Source organism: Pongo abelii, chromosome 19 (assembly GCF_028885655.2).
Source record: "Pongo abelii isolate AG06213 chromosome 19, NHGRI_mPonAbe1-v2.0_pri, whole genome shotgun sequence".
NCBI lineage: Eukaryota > Metazoa > Chordata > Mammalia > Primates > Hominidae > Pongo > Pongo abelii.
The window spans coordinates 49,505,160-49,526,942 of record NC_072004.2 but is presented as its reverse complement, the minus strand read 5'-3'; the positions used below and the strand labels follow the sequence as shown (position 1 = coordinate 49,526,942).

The 21,783-nt window shown below is 42.3% G+C and overlaps 1 protein-coding gene and 2 pseudogenes across 2 annotated transcripts in view; 2 read left to right on the top strand and 1 right to left on the bottom strand.

Annotated features, from left to right (window-relative positions):
- Nucleotides 1-21,783, top strand: part of SLFN12L (schlafen family member 12 like) — a 64,032-nt gene that overhangs the window by 21,915 nt on the left and 20,334 nt on the right. The gene's annotated exons all lie outside the window — the stretch shown is intronic.
- Nucleotides 790-1,408, top strand: LOC112129604 (mitochondrial import receptor subunit TOM20 homolog; annotated as a pseudogene).
- LOC100431447 (TAF5-like RNA polymerase II p300/CBP-associated factor-associated factor 65 kDa subunit 5L) lies at nucleotides 16,317-17,439 on the bottom strand (annotated as a pseudogene).

The window sequence follows — 21,783 nt, the reverse complement described above, 5'->3', positions numbered from 1 at the left end:
AAGATAGACTATCTTCAGTGGATAATTAGAAAATAGGGATATTAATGTCTCTCAAATTCTATGGTCCTATATTGATCAGTTTCAGGATGTTACTAAGTGTTTATATAAATCTAGTAGAGGGGGTCTCTAAGAATCCCAGGGAAAAAATAAGAAATTAAGCCCAAAACATCTAATTCTTTAAATATGCTAACTCTTTAAGAAACACTGGCGGGGTATGGTGGCTCACGCCTGTAATGCCAGCACTTTGGGAGGCAGAGGCGGGTAGATCACGAGGTCAGGAGTTCGAGACCAGCCTGGCCAACATGGTGAAACCCCATCTCTACTAAAAATACAAAAATTAGCCGGGTGTGGTGGTGCACGCCTGTAATCCCAGTTACTCGTGAGGCTGGGTCAGGAGAATCGCTTGAACCTGGGAGATGGTGGTTGCAGTGAGCCAAGATCATGCCACTGCACTCCAGCCTGGGCAACAAAGAGCAAAACTCCGTCTCTCAAAAAAAAAAAAAAAAAAAAAAAAAATTGCCGGGCGTAGTGGCCGCGCCTGTAATCCCAGCTATGCAGAAGGCTGAGGCGAAAGGATCGCTTGAGTCTGGGAGGCGCAGGTGGCAGTGAGCTGAGATCACGCCACTGCACTCCAACCTGGGGTGACAGAAGGAGAATAGTTCTCAAAAACAAACAAGCAAAAAATCAAAACAAACGAATAAACTAAAACAAAAGAAACACTCTCCAGGCATGGAGAAAATAATATAAACTCAGTGGTAATCCTATACACATGACTCTCTCTCAAACTTTCACAAATATAGTAAATGCATTAAAGATTTTAATCTTCAGAACCCTGGATCTTGCTTTCCAAGTGCCTGTCCCTCCGGCGTCGGGTCTGAGCGGCTCCCTGTGCTCGGATGGTTCGTAGGCAACCGCTCCTTTCCCCCACCGCCGCAGTCCACACTCCGCGTTCTGGGGAAGAGGCTGGGTCGGAACAGAGCCATCGCCGCTGGGGTATTCGGGGCCCTTTTCATCGGGTACTGCATCTACTTCGACTGCAAAAGACTGAAGTGACCCCAGCTTAAAGAACAAGCTTCCAGAATAAAGAAAGAAACAGAAGCTGGCCGAGGAGTGAGTTGAGCTTTCCAAGTTAGCTGACCTTAAAGATACTGAAGCTGTTCAGAAATTCTTCCTGGAAGAGATATAGCTTTGGTGAAGAGATCCTAGCTAAAGGTGTAGACCACCTGACAAATCCAAGTGCTGTGTGTGGACAGCCACAGCGGTTACTGCAAGTATTACAACAAACTCTTCCACTACCAGTGATCCAGATGCTTCTGACAAAGCCCCTACCAGTTAATCAGAGACTTGTAAGTGGTGGAGCTTGGCCGAAGACGATGTGGAATGAGAAACAAATGTCAACATAATAAAATCTCAGTTAAAATACTTTAAAAATTCTTAACTTGGTAGTTGAGCATAAGGGCAAATATGCTTGTTATGAACTATTGTACATTGAAATCTACCAAAGTTAATGTTTACTTTGTGTAAATCCATTTGGTTCATTTATTTTTCCCAGTGAAAAGCATATTTTGATAGAGATCTTTTCACTTTATAAGTACACTATGAGTTACTGAAATATCACAGATTTTGTTCATTTCTAAAACATGCGATTAAAATGTGCGTATGGCCTTGCTTATGTTAAAAACACCCAGGGCTCAGTGTTGAAAGATAGACAAAAAAGTGTAGGAGAAACTGAAGAATGCACATTTTTATGTGCATTATGCTATAAATCAGAAAATTTGATAGAGACTTGATTGTGTTTGTGAAAACTCAAGGATTAAAATTTTGAGGTGATGATTCCATTTAATCTCTTAGACATAAATCTGCGAGGCGTGCTATTGTGCTGTGTTAACATTACCACCTTCCAGTGTGTCAGTCTTGAAATGTTTTGTTTAAATCAGTGAGCTTAATGTGTTCTAAGCACTTATCTCCTTGCATTTAAAATATAAGTAGTTGCAAACAGCACCAGGAATTAGATTTATGTATACCCCTAATCAAGCTTCGTGAGCTCACTTTCCTCAATGTATTGAACGAGGGAGTCCATTTGCTGATCTGCGAAGTGTCCCTTTCATCTTCTCATTCATTTGGTTCTGTTTAGCATCTTCAGACCCACCTTCACCTGAGGAACGTATGTTGGCAACCAGGCCTTGCCTTTTTTAATATTCTGAATTTTGCATGCTTGCCTGACTTAAGTATTTCCAAATTGACCTTTTTTCAATGATATAACTATTTTGTTGATTTTCACTGAAATTATATTATTCTGTCACTACTCTGTAAATTAATCTGAAACTTAACTTTTAAGGTAACCGTGATGATCTACTTGTAAAAATGTTTGCTGCCTTTTGCTTTTATCTTCAGTGTACCTCCTAAGTCCTACTTCGACCTGATTAATTTATCCTGTTAAACAATGAAAATAAGATGTGACCTTGTGACTGAAGACCTGAAAAGAATGGAGGGTGGGACCTCTTATTCTCAAATAGTGACATATTATCTGCAGTCACATATTCAGTTTCAAAACGACAGTAAGGATACTTGGTGGCATCTGTTGGTACTTGGTGGCATCTGTTGAACTGGGCAGCATTTCTCATTGTACAGATAGCTTTCATTCTGCCTAAAAATCTGTGGAGAGATCCCAAAGACTTTTCTTATGTAGTAGGCATTTCATTTTCGTTTACTTACAAACTCTTTTTAAGTGTCATTAACCTTGTTTTTTTTTTTTATGTTATAGTGGAAAGAGAAATACAGTTCCAGTGTCTCCCTCTGGTTAGCTGCATAGCCTTGGGCAAGTCACAGTTCATCTCTGAACTTCCCTCTAGTATATATAAGAGAACATTTGACTAGGTGACTCACACATTTGAGGATTTTCTCAGATACCTTGTGGGTTTGCCATCCTTATCTCTTAAATAGTACTTTTTTGATGATGATGCACAATATCATTTTCAGGGGAGATGACCAGCACAAACATGCCAGATAGTCAGTTTTACTAATAGGATCCCAAATGCACAGCAGTGTAGTGGTGATTGGTCAGTGACTGACCAAGCAGTGAAGAAACCATTTGCACTAGCTCAAATATAGATAGAGGGACAGTCAAAGGGCAAATAGAGGAGGGAAAGGGAGCAAGGGGCAAATAGCTCAGCAGGGAAAGAACGGGCCCAGAGAAAGGGGGGTTGGCTGGAGGAGTGAGGGGGCAACTTAGGTTCGGAGAGGGTAGAAACGCTATGTCCTTGAAAACTGTAGTGCAATATAAATTGGGTATCACTTGGCTCTCTGAAAATAATTGACTTTGGTCTAATGCTTGAAAAGACAGTGATATCGTCTTCATTTCACAGTTGATTAAGCCAAGTACATTTTCTTATTTAAATGACAACTTCAGTGCTTTAAAATTAGATACTACCTTTTAAAGCTAGCAGTGTTAAGTTAAAGAAAAAAGGCTGGGCACGGTGGCTCACGCCTGTAATCCTGGCACTTTGGGAGGCCGAGGCAGGCGGATCACAAGGTCAGGAGATCCAGGCCATCCTGGCTAACACAGTGAAACTCCGTCTGTACTAAAAATACAAAAAAATTAGCCGGGCGTGGTGGCAAGCGCCTGTGGTCCCAGCTACTCGGGAGGCTGAGGTAGGAGAATGGTGTGAACCCGGGAGGCGGAGCTTGCAGTGAGCTGAGACCACTCCACTGCACTCCAGCCTGGGTGAAAGAGCGAGACTCTGTCTCAAAAAAACAAACAAACAAAAAAAACCAACTCAGCTCTTTTTTAAATTCTCTCCCAGAAACATAATTGCCACTTTCTGTTCCCGTCTTAAGTTTACCGGGTGATACAACCAAGTCCTTGTGGTGATGCTGGCCAAATGCTGCTCAGCAGGTGAGAGCAGAAAAACAAAACAAAACAAAACCCAGATTTCAGTGGAATGATAAACAGCTTGAATGTTTCCATGTGCTAATGTTGTACACTTATAAAAAGAACTTTGGAAGTGGAAAATATGTATTAGTGCATGTTGACAATGTATCTTTAGGCAAGGATACATTGTTTGTTTCCACAATTTGTACTTAAAGTGAAAGCACATGTAAAACATAGACTTAGCTGGCCCTGGAACTGCTGCTATGTTTTTTATTTATTTTATTTTATTTTATTTCATTTTATTTAGAGATGAGGTCTTGCTTTGTTGCCCAGGCTGGAGTACAGTGGCACAATCATAGCTCACTGCCACCTCAAATACTTGGGCTCGAGGGATCCTTCCACCTCAGCCTCCTGCTCCTGAGTAGCTAGGACTATAGGGGCTCTGTGTGTGCCCCTATAGTAGCTGGGACTATAGGGGCTGTGTGTGTGTGTGTGTGTGTGTGTGTATGTGTGTGTGTGTAGAGACGAGGTCTCACTATCTTGCCCAGGCTGGTCTCTAACTCCTGGGCTTAAGGGATCCTCCTGCTTCAGCCTCTCAAAGAGATGCTTTTCTATTAACAGACAACTACAACTTATGTCACACTTAAGTTATGTAAAGTGTGTAAAACCTAGAATAGTGTACATAGTGTACATAGTAAATATTTGATTCCTTTTACCCATGAGTAAGTTTATTTTACCATCTTCTTGCCTATCTTTCTGACCTTGTTGAAACAAGCTGAAGACCAGAGTATTAATGAAATGTTATTGCAGAAGAGATTATGAGAAAGTTGGTATATGCTACAAATATACAAAATCTTGTAATGTAAGAAATGCAGTTTTAGTATTGCTTCAACCTTAATTGTTTAAGCGAATATTAAAGGGATTGGAGAAAAAGAAAAGAACTCTGAATCTTAAAATGTTTTCTACTGGAAAAAAATTACAATTGAGAAATACAATCTTTAGTTAAATGTATACATTACAGTCTAAATAGAATAAGATAAACATGAAAATCAATGTAAAAACAAAAGAGTAGTAAAGTTTAAACAATATTGCATCTTTCTAATATACGCCATTTCTCTCTCTCAACAGTTTGAGTTAAAAAAATAGGAAAATCTGACTAGAACTATGGTCAGTGCTGATAAAGAAGCAAGACATTCAAAGTAACTTCAGGTCGGATATTAGTAGTAGTTAAAGAACTTAAGAATCCTTTCTTTCTTTTTTTTTTTTGTGCTGTGAATTCAGTTTTATTTGGCATAATTAACAGAGAAAATTTTATGCTTACATAGGAGATTTTGGTTACTGTTTTCCTTTTTTTAAAACTGAGATATAATTGCATACTATATAATTAATTCTTTCAAAGTGTACAATTCAATAATTTTTAGTACATTCACAGAGTTGTGCAATGATCACCACTATCCACCTCACAAAGAAATGCAACATCCATTAGTGGTCACACTCATTCTCCTTGTCCAGCCCCTGGCAACCACTCCTATCCTCTCTGTCTCTATGGACATGCCTATCTGGATATTTCTTATAATAGGGATAACAGTGTGTGACCTTTTATGACTGGCTTCTTTCACGTGGCATAAAGTTTTCAAGTTCATCCATGTTGCAGCCTGCATCAGTGCTTCATTTCTTTTTATGGCCAAATAATATTCCACTGCATGCATACACTACATTTTATTTATTCATTCATCTTGATAGACATTTAGACTGTTTCCACTTTTTGGCTGTTGTGGATAATGCTTCCATGAATATTCATGTACAAGTGCCCGTGTGCACCTATGTTTTCAATTCTCTTGGATTTATGTCTAGAAGTGGAATTGCTGGGTGTGAACACCATTTCAAATACTGCTGAAATATTGTATTCACTGATTTATGTGATAGTTATTGCTTTGAAAAGATTAAAGCAGAAAGTGGAAGCTGGCTTTTTAATTTGACTTACATGGTTGTTTTGTACTTCCTATCATCTCATTAATCCATGTGTTTCCACTACTTGCTTTTACCTGTTTGGCTTCTATAGGTATGTGAGTTTATGGCTTCTGCGTTAAAAGTCTCTATTTTTTTAATATTCAATATTTCATTTCAAAATAATAGTCTCAGTTTTAATTATGCATTCTACAAGGAAAAAATAAAAGTCCAAGTTTTCACTGGAGAAACATTAAACACCAACTATCGTAACTGATTTATGCCTGGCTTTCCCCCCAAATGCTAGTTGTCAGAAACCAGAGAGAAAACTTCCCAAATTGCTGTGACTAAATGGATGGGCATGCAGAAATCCCACACAGGAAGCCCATCAACAACAGAATAGGAGAATCTCAGCTTTAGTTCTTTAGTTTAAAAAAAATTTATTCTTAAAAAGGGCATAGGCTGGCTAGCATCTACAGTACTTTCAATATGAACAATGATGGAAAGCCAGAAATACTTAAACAAAACCACCATTCCAATGATGTCTTTTGCTCTTTTCTTGATGGACATCAAACTGTTTAAGCCTGAGACACAAATGTCACCCTTGGTGCTTCCTCTCCCTCATCCCCTACAGTAATCTAATAACTGAGCTCTTCTCTAGTGCATCCATGCCTCCTTTTCCACTGCCACTACCTTAGTTTGGCTGTCATAATTGCTCATATAAGACACTGTCATCACATCTCTTCCTTAGCCCTTCTCTTAACTCCAGCCATACTTAATTTCTTTCAGTTCCTGGGATTCCTCACGCTGTTCCTCACTTCTGAGTCTTCAGATAATACCTGGAAATATATATAGGACAAATCACAGAGCTAGTTTTCAGTAGTGGCCAGAGTCTTAAAATGTTTTATTTTGGTCTACTGTTACAAGATGTCATAATGCTATCTTCCTTAATATTAATTTTTAATGCCCAGAATAATCCCAAACTCTGTATCATCAAAGCTAATAAGGTCAGTATAAATATTTTTTTTTGTATTTACAGAAAATTGAAAGCAAATGCAGGCAGTATTCCTCAGTTTTGTCAGAAGAACTCCCAAAGACAGAACTGTCTCCAAGGAAAAGAGAAGTTTGAAAATTCAAATACAAATGTAATAAAAGTATTTTGAAGAGTACTATAAAATTCTAAAAATTAGGCTGGGCATGGTGGCTCATGCCTGTAATCCCAGCACTTTGGGAGGCTGAGGTGACCGGATCACAAGGTCAGGACATCAAGACCATCCTGGCTAACACAGTGAAACCTCGTCTCTACTAAATATACAAAAAAATTAGCCTGGCGTGGTGGCAGGTGTCTGTAGTTCCAGCTACTCAGGAGGCTGAGGCAGGAGAATGGCATGAACCTGGGAGGTGGAGCTTGCAGTGAGCTGAGATCGTGCCACTGCACTCCAGCCTGGGTGACAGAGTGAGACTCCATCTTGTAGCAGGACAAGCCGCAGACAAAACCCCTCAGACACCGAGTTGTAGAAGGAAGGGCTTTATTTAGCTGGGAGCATTTGCAGACTCATGTCTCCAAAAACCGAGCTCCCAGAGTGAGCAATTCCTGTCCCTTTTAAGGGCCTACAACTCTAAGAGGGTCCACATGAAAGGGTCGTGATTGATTGAGCAAGCAGGGGGTACGTGACCGGGGGCTGCATGCACCAGTAATCATAACGGAACAGAACAGGACAGGGATTTTCACAATGCTTTTCCGTACAATGTCTGGAATCTATAGATAACATAACCAATTAGGTCAGGGGTCGATCTTTAACCAGGCTCAGGGTGCGGTGCCACGCTATCTGCCTGTGGATTTCATTTCTGCCTTTTAGTTTTTACTTCTTCTTTCTTTGGAGGCAGAAATTGGGCATAAGACAATATGAGGGGTAGTCTCCTCCCTTAATCCCCCCCCCCCCCCCTTTGAGAACCTCACTCATTAGTGGGAGTTCTCACTTTCATTCTCACTACCCATGTCTTCTTGCAAGACAGATCGATAGTGATCCATATAGTACGCTGAAGCATTTTGGTGCTGAAGCATTTTGGTGAACTAAGGTAGCAATGAAGCTTTTTATCATTTGAAGAAGTACAGGTAGCAAACAAGGGAGCAGTAAGCAGTTTTCTATTACTATTATAACTCCTATTGTAAGAGTTTTAAATCTTCTTAGCACTGGGAACCATTTCCCAAACATGGCCCCAGGATCACATCCATGCCACACTTGCATGGGCACATGTGCCAGTTTTGTTATATTTCTAACTATGTCTTCAACTACTTGCCCTTGATCATCTATGTGTAGACAGCAATTAGTAAGGTTAAATTTCTTACAGACCCCTTCTTCAGCTGCTAGCAAGTAGTCAAGAGCCAATCTATTTTGATAGATAGCATTTCTCATCTGAGTTTCTTGCCTGGCCAGAATAGTCAAGGCTCTGCCAGTCTATTAGTGATTATTTCTAAGATAGCTTGTAACTGTATGATTCAGTTGAGCATGTAAATGGGGGTCCAGTATCCCCACGAGCCATCTTGTGCCCAAGTAGCAGGCCCACAATATTGTATGATCTTTCAGGGGGCCATTCATCATCTTTCCAATTTCCTATAGCTATGCTTCTCTTTTGGTGGGAAGCATAGACAGGGAAGCCCAGGAGTTAGCTTTTCTTTATTGGTGGTAGGAAGAAAGATTGTTAAATAGTGCCAGTAACACACTGCCCACTGGTTGGGTAATTTGGCATAAGCTCTATGTCCACATATCCAGTATAATCCAGTGGGGGCTGTCCAGTCCTGGTGGGACGCTGGGTGGGTCCACACGGTTTGCAACTTTGGGAATTTACTAAATGGATTTTTCATAGTGTGGTTTGAACTCCACTAGGTGGCCGTTTTTGTAGTACTATTATGCAGTTTTTGCTCAAGGCAGCTGAGTCTTCCCACAGGAAGGGTGAAGTCCTGCCCCACTCTTGCTATATAGTATTGTCTAATGATTGAGGCTTTTAGGACCCAGAAATTATCAGGGTGATTCTTTTGAGCCAGGAATTCATCAGGAACTGGGTCTGTAGGTACCAATTCTCGGGCTTCTCATGGCTATTGATCTCCCATTACAGTTCCTCCACATACATAACATGAAGTGACATTGAGAGACTGGGCTACATGCTCGGCTAATTGCAAAAACAAATTTCTTGTTTTTCCTGGAATTTCTGGTACTGGCACATTTAGTTCATCATAGGAGGTTTGAAATACTGGCTCAAGACAGCGTTTATAAACTTGTCCTCAAACCACGATACTTACTTGAGGATCCAGTTCAGCCCCATCAATTTCTAGGGCTACAAGCTCTCCTTTTTTTTCAGCAAGGATCAAGGGGTTGGTTATTACTAGTTCTAAGGGGTTACACTGACCACTGGTGCAGGAAGGGCCACTTTTTCCTTTCTGAAGGTGGACAGGATTCTTTTTATTTTTTATCCAAGTAGCCTAAATGACACAAGATCAGTGTCCACATTCATTTCCACATAGTCCTAATTCATGACAAATGTACTTATTTTCTGCCATATAGCCTCTTTCCTAATTAAGAGAACCACGTCCTATTTCTAACTTATTACTATTAATGACAGAACAGGCATCAAATTTCAAGGTGACTTGTTTGAGAATCCCTTTTTTTCTGTTTTGGCTAACACTTTACTCATATCATTTAGGAGCCCCCACCAGTCCTCAGCACTTAATCTTATTTTAAAAACTGTGGTCATGGGAGGCTCAGATGGGTCATAACACACATCAGGTTGGTCATTTCCTGGGCTACCTACCTTGCATAGAATAGCATTATACAAACAAGTTCTTTTTACAGTCCCGGTACACTTATAATAACCATAAAATAATAGGACTGTAGCAACTTTTTGTCCCACCTCAGTGACTTGATGTATACACTGGGAGCAGCCCTCAGTCTGAGGAAGGTCAGTTGAAGTCCTTACTGTACAAGTTCAAATTTTAAGGAAAATGAGTGCTGCGATGAGTTTTCTCATGCTTTAGCCTTGTGTGGACCAGTTAGCTTCCAGGTGTGACTGGAGCAGGGCTTGTCGTCTTCTTCAGAGTCACTTTGCTGGGGTTGGCGAAGCTGCTCCTGTCCACATACAGCTCACAGTCTACTGATATTCAAGGATGGTCTTGGATGTTGGGCCCACTAGAATAAATTGAGTCCAATACCTCTACACAGTTATGTTCAACTGGGCTTTCTGATACTGGGAGCAAGGTGGCAGGGTTTAGGGTGTTGCAAACTTCAATGGTTATGTGGGGATTTTCACATAGCAAGCTTTAGTACTTGGTTAATCTAGCATTTGTTAGCCAATGATGTATTCATTAAAGTCACCACAACATGGGGGACCTTTAAGTTTAAGTTTTGCCCAAGAGTTAGTTATCTGCCTCTTGTGCTAGCAGGGCTGTTGCTGCCAAGGCTCTGAAGTACAGGGGCCAACCCTTAGAAACTCCATCTAGCTGTTTGGAGAGGTAGGCTACTGGCCTCGGCCAGGGCCCCACAGTCTGGGTCAAAACTCCAACTGCCACTTTTTTTTTTTCTCTCTGACACATGTAGTGTAAAAGGTTTTGTCAGGTCAGGTAGCCCAAAGGCTGGGGCCAACATGAATTTTTCTTTTAACTCATGAAAAGCTCGTTGCTGTTGGTTGTAATAGATGTAGTTTATCCAATCTACATTTTTATTAACTGTCACTCACCAAAATATTGACTCAAATCCTGCAGCTATTTGATTTTGGGCTTTAAATTGATCTGGTATTCCCCGTGGGATTTCAATTGCATCTAAATAGATGTGAGAGTCGAAAGACCCATAAGGGGCTTCTCTCGCTTTACGATGTTTTATTTTTTCTCCCTCTGGTTGATGAAATGCCAGGGTGAAAGGGATAGCCAAATGGACTAAAGCACAAGTGCCACTCCAGTTATTCAGCAGAGTGCCCAGTAAAGGTCCACCACAATACCACCATATATCTGCTTGGGGATGAACAATGGCTGACTGATTGATAAGCTCCTGAAAATTCTTAAGCTCACTGCATCCCTTCAGGTCTCCAAGGAATGCTAAGTTTCCTCCCTGTCGTGAGAGATAAGAAGTGAACTTAGTGTTGGGAGACAGAAGCTGGATGGCCTTTGGGGGCTGACCTGCAGGGTGCCGGACTTTGGGATATAGCAGAGAGAGCTTGGCACGACTTATTACTCCAGGCTGTAGAATCCTGGAAAACAACTACCATACAGCCCATGCCTGGTCGACTGGAGGACCATCTTAGTGGAAAGGGGACAATCTGGGCCTCTGGCCTGCCATGTGCACAAGCATAACAATTGCTTTTGTTTAATGTGCAGATGGAATATTTGATCCATTCCAATCAGGCATTTGCATCTTGGTATCCTGCTTAATTGCCAAAGTTTAAGTCTTTAACTTCTATGATCCTCTAGTAAAATGAATGTATGATTTTAGGAAATTACAAAAACCCGTTGGGGCAGTCTGTCCTTGCTCTTTAGTGGTCCACAGAACATTGGACCAACTATAGCCTAAAAGCTCTACACTGGGGGGCAAGACTCCTGGTTGACACTGGAGTTTTTATTGAAATCTCCCTGGATTAAATGGTCCCAATTTACTAATGCCCAGTCTGAGGAGAGTCAGGAGGGACGGAGGTACTTTTCTGAAGTAGAGAGCTATCTTTGACTTGGCAAGTCCCCACAGGGTATAACAAGGCAAGCATTAAATGCGATAGTTTGACTTGAAATTGACTTAGTTATGTTAATAACTAGATGGTCAGCAATAGAGCGAGGAAAGAAGAAAGAGTAATAGAATAGATGAAGGAGTTAAATTTTTCTTAGCTTTAGTTTGGTGGGGTTTTCTCCTGGGACTATGGCCTATGACTCTCGACGGGGTGGCACTTTCTTGACTTGGGTGTGATGAGTCCATTCCCTTTTTAACTGTACAAACAGCAGTCTCGGTGGTTAGCAGCACAAGGTAGGGTCCTTCCCAGGCTGGCTCGAGTTTTTCTTCTTTCCACCCTTTGATGAGAACATGATCTTCATGATGAGAACATGATCTTCAGGTTGGTGCTGGTTTACTGGAAATTCTAGGGGTGGTACGTGTGCTAAAAGACTTAGTTTTGAGGGAAAGGAAAGTGGAAGATAAAGCAAATATATAAGTTTTAAGAAACTGACCTTTTGTTTTAAATGTGGGGACATCAGCAGTGGACTTTATAGTTCTCGGTGCCTTTCTACTGAGAAATTTCCTTTAGCACCTGTTTTTATTAGTTTTTGAACCAAAGAAGACAAACACCATTTTATATTTGACAATGCTTCCTGTATGATTTTTATACCAGATAAGCTAAATTTCACCTTTATATTAGTGTGTTATTAATGTTAAACTTAGTTTTAATAAAACTTTGTAGACATATTTATTCAATTTTTAATGTTGGACCATAAGGTAAGAATTTTATAGACTCTTTTTAACCTTTTATAATTTTTTTTAAAGAGCAGGTTAGTGCTTTAAGAAAAACCCATTGTGTTTTTACTTTAATATCCAGTTCCCAGAAAAACTGGATGATATCCCTTTAACTTTAGCTAATATGTTTACACAGAATTTACACATAATTAACATTTTAAAAGTTGCTTAAACCTTTAAAACAATTTTTTTAACCTTTTAATGTAGGTAAAAATCCACATTCTTATGCCTCCTTGTAATCCCTTTACCAAAGGTATACTTTACTTTCCTTATACACCTTGCACATACACTGTCTCTTCAATAGTTGTACATTCAGGAGGCCTAATTACTTTTAAATTATACAATATTTCTTGCATAAATTCTTTTTCTAACACACTTTTTTTATAACTTTTTTTCTCTTTCATGACTTCCATAGACAATTCTTTGACATGCCTCAACTTTCTGACTTATTACAAACATTTCTTTCTTTAAAAAACCAGTTAATTTATTTCAGGACAAGATTTTACCATATAACATTCTTTTTATATAAATTCTGCCCCCCCTTTATTTCCCTTTTTTCCCCGAAGATAACCATTCTTTTCCAAAGCGAACTTCCTTTATGTCTGTGGACTAGACTGTCTAAGGCCACAAGATTAGAAGTTACTATAATACATGTTACACTGTTAACCTTTAGCAAACTTTACTTTTGTTGAAAATCTTGTAAGTTTGGGATTTCAATTATCCTTTGCTCTTAATAAGATCTTGTTTAGTCCAAATTAATTTAGGATTGGTATAGATGGCTTTTCTTTTTTTTGTTCCTTCAATTATCCTGTCCTGAAGGGAGTTCCTCCTAGGTCTGGTTGGACCTTTGTATGGTAATCAAGATTTAGATCCCCTGTTAGGAAATCTGCTGGGTTAAGGGAATTTTCAGTAGTTAATGTTAAATCATTTTTTTTTCCTTAGGATACTTCTGAACTGGTGAGGTGTGCTCACAATGAGGTTTCCTCTAAAAGTTATTTTTTAACTTTCTTCTGTTAGCAGAGCAGTTGCTGCTACAGATTGAATGCATTTGGGCCATCCGCGGGTTACAGGGTTAAGGATTTTTGATAGGAAGGCCTCAGTGCTTTTGGGATACGCCCTTGTTTACACTGACAACAAAGTGGTATTGGAGTGTTATAGGGTTATGGAGAATACCTTTAATTATCAATTATAGGTTTTAAATTTACCTTGGCTTTTAAAGGAATAGGGTACACTGTTTTTTTTTCTTAACTACTTGTATATTTCTCTCTTTCTCTCTTTGACTTTCTGTCTCTCTCTCTCTCTTTGACTTTCCTTTTGCCTCTGTCTCTTCCTCTCTCTCTGCCTCTCTTTCTCTCTCCCTCCTTGACTCCCTCTTTGTCTCTCTGTCTCTTCCTCTCTCTCTCTCTGCTGGTCTTTCCTTGCGTCTGCCAGCCACTTCTGCTGTTCTCTCAACCACTGTAGGGGGTGGTCTAAAACCAGCTGTAACCAAGTGTCTATGTACAGGAACTGGTCTGGGTGCCCTGGCTTACAGGTTACCTTGTGCCATACCTTTGAAACAAGGGACCTGTCCAGGCTTCCTTCTGATGGCCACCTCTAATGCTGGCCAGTCTACCTTACACAAAGTTTTAAGTTTTCCTGGTGTCATAGTACTCCATAGTCTCCCTTAAATCTTTTCTTGAAATTTTTCCACATATTTCCTAGTGGGGTGGGCTTACTTTGTGCCTGACCCATGCTTCCTTGAGACGAAACACCACGCTCACACCTCATGCACACCACAAAACAAAGAACAGGTAAAAGGGCACACACACACTTTTACAGTTTACACCAAACCAGAATCAAAACCAAAATCAGAGTATCAAAAAATCCAAGCCAGGTCAAAACCAAAACCAAAGTATCAAGCAATTCAAGTCAAGTCAAAAACAAAAACCAAAGGGCCTGTACAGGCACGCCGTGGGTGATCAGGCTGCACTTCCATTCAAATGGAGTGGGCAAGGTCTAAAGACCGGTCTTACCAAGTTTCAGATGTCCGGACTCCAAGTGCCAGTTCCTCCCCGGTGTTCAGCCACCATATTGATTCTCCGCAGGGGCCTGCTGTGCTCTGCTCTGATGAGGCGTTCCACCAGGGAAAATGCCTACCCAGGAGTGCTCTCAGGATCCACGTTGCTCAAGCTGTCTGAAGTCCCCTGCAGGGATGCTCCACAGGGCAGGCCTAAGCTGCCTAAGGGGCTGCCTAGACCATGTGTCTGTTAATCACCTCGCTTCCTGGTCAGGATACCAAGAAATGTAGCAGGACAAGCTGCAGACAAAACCCCTCAGACACTGAGTTGTAGAAGGAAGGGCTTTATTCAGCTGGGAGCATTGGCAGACTCATGTCTCCAAAAACCGAGCTCCCTGAGTAAGCAATTCCTGTCCCTTTTAAGGGCTTACAACTCTAAGGGAGTCTGCATGAAAGGGTTGTGATTGATTGAGCAAGCAGTGGGGTACATGACTGGAGGTTGCATGCACCGGTAATCAGAATGGAGCACAACAGCACAGGGATTTTCACAGTGCTTTTCTATGCAATGTCTGAAATCTATAGATAAAATAACCAGTTAGGTCAGAGGTCGATCTTTTTTTTTTTTTTTTGAGACAGAGTCTCACTCTGTCACCCAGGCTGGAGTGCAGTGGCACAATCTCGGCTCACCGCAAGCTCTGCCTCCTGGGTTCATGCCATTCTCCTGCCTCAGCCTCCTGAGTATCTGAGACTACAGGTGCTTGCCACCATGCCCGGCTAATGTTTTGTGTTTTTAGTACAGACGGGGTTTCACCATGTTAACCAGGATGGTCTAGATCTCCTGACCTCATGATCCACCTGCCTCGGCCTCCCAAAGTGTTGGGATTACAGGCTTGAGCTACTGCTCCCGGCCAGGTCAGGGGTGGATCTTTAATCAGGCCTGGGGCATGGCGCCGGGCTATCTGCCTGTGGATTTCATTTCTGCCTTTTAGTTTTTACTTCTTCTTTCTTTAGAGGCAGAAATTGGCATAAGACAACATGAGGGGTGGTCTCCTCCCTTAGTTTAAAAAAAAATACTAGAAATTAAAGCTTCTACGTAGGAATCAGACTCTTTACTCATCATAAGGAAATCCTTGAATTATACTGTCTCGGTTGCAATAATCAAAAATTAAAAGGCCATACTAACTGGAAGCAGACTCAGAAAACAGAAACAGGAAAACAATGGCTTAATTTAGTACACCGAATATTCTTGATATCCTTATCATTAACTGTAATTTAATTAGGGTGATATTTTTGATCCTTAATTTTTCAACATTGTATAAAGAATTTTCCATCCAAAGTAACGTGAGGCAGAGCTACCTGAATTTCAGTGGTGATAAGACAAAAATATTTTGGCCCACAGCTTTCGCAGGACCACTCTGAAGGAAAGTTAACTCTGTGAAGTTTAATTTCTATCTTCCTTGGCCTACATTTTTTTCTAAGGTAGTGATTTTCGGTGACCTGAAACCCAAGCTGCGCCTGCCCTTTTCAATGACTAAATGGTTACAAACCAAAAAAGATTGAACACTGACTGACAGGGGAGAGCTAGCAACTCTACTTCCTGTGTTACTTCTCAAAGTGGGATCTGGGAACACCCTGGGGTACATGGATCCACAGGATACGGACTGGCCTCAGAAAGGCAATACCATCCAGTGTGGTGAGGGTGCAGGGACGGCAGTGTTCTCACTATTGCTGCTGAGACTGTTAAATGGCACAACCTTCTGTGGGAAAAGTAATACTCATTACAGTTTACAATGTAGGCCCTTCGACTCAGTAATCTTACTTCTAACTATTTATACCTGAGCAAATGTACGCACACATAAGTGCATATTTACTGCAAATCTCAGCTAAAGTCATTATTAGCTAAAGGTCTTTAATTAGGCTTAGGGTTGTTATCCACATTTCAGATAGTATAAATACTACCATTCATTAATAATTTTAAGTTATGTTGCTAAAAGTTGTTTTTACACCTTAGGTTAGGCATGTGCAGGAATTCAATAGCTACAGGTTACATGGCATTATTCTGGCTTTAGCTATATGATGAGGAAAATTAGGAAGTCCATTCTAAGATATGTCGTGTTTGGTAAGGACATTCTAAGCAAATTAGGAAGGCAGGTAAAAGGAAGAAAAAATGGTATTCACACATCCTCCTCCAGAATATCACAAGCCAAATGGATGCGGGACATGTCTACTTGACAGGACTCTGATTTTAACTTCTTGGATTGTAAGCTCCAAAGTTTTATACAGGAGTTGTCAAACCCAGCAGCAAGCAGCTTGCTATCGGGGGAGATTTCTGCAGTGTTCAACAGCTGCTAGGTGTTATAGAAGCAGATCGTAGTGAGGGAGGGAAACCCATCCTTGACTTGCTTAATGCTCTCCTGTAAGACCTCCAGGGCAGCATCGTTCTGCAGAATAGGGCTGGGCATGTCAGGGGCCTCCAAGTCATTGTTCTCACTGCGGGAGGAGCTGCCACTTGCATACAGCTGGTAGTCTGTTGTCTTGGCAGGCTGCACATCAAGATGAATATGTAAGGTGAGGATTTTGCACAGGGCAGTATAGCTGTCACTTTGGAGGCAGTGGATAAGGTAGTTGTAGCTGTCTTCTTGGAGATGGACCACGTACTTGTTATCTAGGAATGCTCGAAGCTTGAAGTTAGATAGGATGTCCTGGATGGTTTAAGTGGTCTGTAGCTGCTCAGTGACGTCCTTCCAACTAGCGTTCTGCAGAAACATTCCATGGAAGCGGCTGTAAAAACTTTCCACTGTGCTCTTTGGACTGTTCTCGACCAGGCTGAGATGGAGGCAGACAAAGAGAGGATAAAGGAGAGGCATCACTTCGTGGCTATGCGGAGAATCAGAATCGATGAGAAAATTCCGCAGTCGTCCAAACTGCACTTCATATTGCTGGGGTTCTGCCTGGCAAGAGGCTGCAGACACTATGTAGGCACAATGAGATTCTCAGTGTACTGTGAGATTGGCCGCCAACTCTTCAGCAGTCTGTGGCAGCCTCAGTCCTTGCTTCAGGGGACCGTCTGAGTCCACGTACTGCCAGCGTTTGAGGTAGCAGGACACTGCCATCTGGATCTGCTCGGTACGCACTCATTTCATGACTGAACATCCCAGGCGGCTCCGGCTCCCCACGCCTCCGCCGCCTCCCGGAGTTGCTTCCGTTTCCGTCGTCTCTGCTTCAGGTCTCGCTCCTACCGCCGGCTCAGCTGTGCCCCCGATCCTCGCGCCCCGCCGCCCCCGCCGCCGCTCTGGGCGGCCGCTCCATGACTCTTTATTTTAATTATTATTATTTTTTGGAGCCAGGGTCTCGCTATGTTGTACAGGCTGGTCTCAAACTCCTGGCTCAAGCGATCTTTTCACCTTGGCTTCGCAAAGTGCTGGGATTACAGGCATGAGCCACCTCGCCTGGCCCAAGAATCCTTTCTTTACTAAGACTTTTCATGAAGATTTAGAGGGTTTTAGTATTATTTAGTAACAAAAATACAAGAGAATCAAATTTAAAGCTTCTAAAGTTATACCCTTTGTTAAAATTGTTTCACGAATCCAAGGTTTACACAATGCTTATGAATCTTCTCATGGATTCTCCCTGGTGTGAAATAAACATTTTCTTTGAAAATGCAAAGAAGGCATTTTCAAGACTGTCGGATTGCTTTGGAACTTCTAAAATAACTACACTTAATTACCAAGTCAGATGAGTGTATTCATTACACTAAATAGAACAGTATGAGAACGTAAACGTGGCCTTCTACTAAACTGGGTTATAATGGAAATGAATATTAGCATGCAATCTTCCCTGCTCAGCCTCCTGAGTAGCTAGGACTACAGACAGTGCTACTAAGCCTAAGTGGCTAGTTGTTTTTGTTTTTTTTTTAACTTTTTAAATTTTTATTTTTATTTTATTTATTATTATTATTTTTTTAGATGGAGTTTCGCTCCTGTTGCCCAGGCTGGAGAGCAGTGGTACAATCTCGGCTCACTGCAACCTCCGCCTCCCGGGTTCAAGCGATTCTCCTGCCCCAGCCTCCGCAGTAGCTGGGATTATAGGTGTGTGCCCCCACGCCTAGCTAATGTTTGTATTTTTGGTACAGACGGGGTTTCGCTATGTTGGCCAGGCTGGTCTCGAACTCCTGACCTCAGGTGATCCGCCCGCCTCGGCCTCCCAAAGTGCTGGGATTACAGGCTTGAGCCACAGCGCCCGGCCTAGTTTTGTTTTTTGTAGAGACAGGAGTCTAGCTTTGTTGCCCAGGCTGCCTAGGCTCAAGCAATCCTCCCGCTTTGGCCTCCCAAATTGTTGGGATTACAGGCGTGAGCCACCGTGCCCAGCCTACAGTGGCTTTTGATACCCTGGGAAAACACAGCTAATTATGTGCGCCTACAGAGTTATTCCATTTATACCATCAGGGTAACATTCTCAGCCATCCTATTTCCCTGGCAAAACATTTTGGGCCCTCAGTGACTTTTTGCTGAATGGGTGACCCGCTGCCTGCACAAAGCCATAAGAATCACTGGAGAGCTGAGGGTCTGGGGAGGCGCAAAGAGAAGGCTGAGAAGGCTATCTCGCTTTCATACACCTGCAAAGGGAAAGAGGAGCGCTGCACTCTCCCAGTCCTGGGGAGGACAGGAAAATGCTGCCACCACTTAGACAGACGCCTACTGCGTAGGCTTTAAATTCAGCCTGGTTGTGGGGCAGCGCTGGGGCTCGACCTTCCGCCCCTCTCCTTCCAGGGAGAAGGGAAGGGAGTCGAGGTCACGAGGGGAGAGAAGGGAAAGGAGGGCCTGGAGAGGGACGGTGGGGCGGGGGGAAGTCGAAAGAAGGGTCGGGAGGGAGGGAAACAGGTCCAGGAGGAAAAGCGGGGCTTCATTTTCTAAGGTGGTAGTGGTTGCGCTGGTGGTGGTACACTTTTTTGTATGTCTGAAATATTTCATAATTAACATTTAAGAAATCATTTTTTTTTTTGAGTGGGTCTCATTCTAGTCGCCAAAGCTGGAGTGCAGTGGCGCGATCACGGCTGATGTAGCCTTGGTTTCCTGGGCTCATAAGATTCGCCCACCTCGGCCTCCTAAAGTGTCGGGATTACAGTCGTGAGCCACTGTGCCCGGACTAAGGAATAGTTCTGAACCTCATTCCCCACGGATGACCACAGGTGGTGTCTCCAGGATGTTTCCCTGATAACTGGTCACGTCCTTAGTTCCCAGGGCTGCTCTCCTGCTTGCTGTGACAGCCATTCCGGGGGTGGGGGAGACCTCACTGCGCACCCAGGAATAGGCGAGACCTCAGCATCGGTCTCGGTTTCCTGGTGGGGAATTTAAATGCTCCAGAAGGTGCTGTAGACAATGCCACGTCTTGTCTTTTTTTTTTTTTTTTTTCTCGAATCAGCTTTCTCCAGCCTCTCATGCTGCGCGGTTCAAATTCTGCCCTCATCCCAGCGAGTCTGGGGGTCCTCACCCTGACCAGTTGTTAGTGGGCGCGAAGGACAGCGCCCGTTGGTGTCAGATCCCGGTCTAATCCTTGCCTGCCCCGAAAAGGGTTGAGTGGGCACCAATCTCCGCCGCTCGCGAGCAGAAGCGGACTTGTGGGGATGGGGTGGGGTAGGGAGGTGGGCGCGGGCCTAAGCTTCTGAGCGCCGCAACCTACCCCAGGCAGAGCGACGGCGTGGGGAGTGGAGACACCTGCAGCAGGAGTCTCAGGTCCAACTCCGTTGCCCTGGGGGATTGTTTTGGCCTGTGTTCTGGAGATGCCACAAACTGGGCCGGAGACCACAGCTGCAGGAAAAGGCGGCTAGTGCACAGAGCCTGCACTCTATTACTTTATATGTTATTGTAAAAATAGCTATATTGAGATATAATCGACATACATGAAACTGCACGTATTTAAACTGTACAATATGAAGGATATTGACCTACTTAGAAACCCTTGAGACCATCACGGCACTTAAGACAATGAACCTATGGGGAGGGCTGGGTAAAGAGAGTGAAGCACTTGCTAGTGCAAAATTGAAGGGGACACCAAAGATACATCACCTCTCAGTGAACAAGATAAACAATATTTAAAAAATCAAAATTAATGTGGCCAGGCGTGGTGGCTTGTGCCTGTAATCCCATCACTTTGGGAGGCCAAGGCTGGCAGATCACATGAGCCCAGGAGTTTGAGACCAACCTGGGTAACATAGCAAAATCCCGTCTCTACAGAAAACAAACAAAAATGAGCCAGTGTGGTGGGGCGCCCCGGTAGTCCCAGCTACTCCAGTGTCAGGATCATCTGAGCCTGGGAGGTGGAGGTTGCCTTGAGCAGAGATCCAGCCGCTGCACTCCAGCCTGGGTGACAAAGGGAGACCCTGTCTCAAAAAATAAAAATAAATAAAAAAATTAAATAAATAAATCAAAATTAACGGAAAAATCGGTGATGAATAAAACATAAAAATGTTGAATAAAGACAGGATCCGACCCTGCCTTTGCCTGGCCCTGTGTCACTCTCCTCACCCCAGTCCTGGCCCTGAACCAGTCCTCCTCCCACCATAGAAGCCCTCTGTCCCCTGCTCCGGCTTGCTGCCTTCCTGCACCCTAAATCAGGTGACTATTCATTGCCTGCTTCTGGATACTCTCTGCTGTCCCATTGGTCTGCTGGTCTATTTGTGTGCCCTGGCACATTGCTGTCGTATTAGAGCTTTATTGTTTTTCAGGGTTGTTCAGTTATGTGTGCCTTAGTGCACTGCCCAAGGCCTCCAGCACAAGCTGCAATGGAAGTGAAAGTAAAGAGTGTCCTTGCCTCATTCCTAAAACTCCTGGGAGAGTTTTTAATATTTCCTCACTGAGTGTGATTTTTAAAAGTTTTTATTTTATAAATAATCTTTAACAGATTAAGGATATTTCTTTTTTTCTTAAAAAATCATTTTATTGATCCTTTACCATACACAATTTATTCAAATTACACCCATTTGAAGTGGTAAGATCACAGCTAGAGAACAGGTCACCCTGTAACAAATCTATTTACAAAATGCATCATAAAAGCTTTTTTGTTGTTTTTTACATTATATTACACATTTTCTTTTTTAAACTAGCATACAACACAAAGCTAAACTGATTAATAGTTTGCCTACTCCCAATTTTGGGAGAAATACTTCCTTTTTACAAAATCACGTACCCCGTAGGAAAATAAATTTCCACACCCTGGCAACTGCTACCCGACTTACTCCGCAAGCCATCTTCCTTCAAATCCCTCCTTCTCATACACAGGAGTTGTCATGCACACACTGAATTCTTATTTTCTTTTTCCTGAGAGCTTAAGCTTTAAATACTGCAATTTTATTTACAGATCTACACGTACAACAAAAATGAAAACAAGAACCACAACAAAGAACAAAAACAAAAACAAAATAACACTCTTAAAAAATTACACACCAGCTAGAAAGTATTCTGGTGGTGTTTATAAATTAATTGCTATTT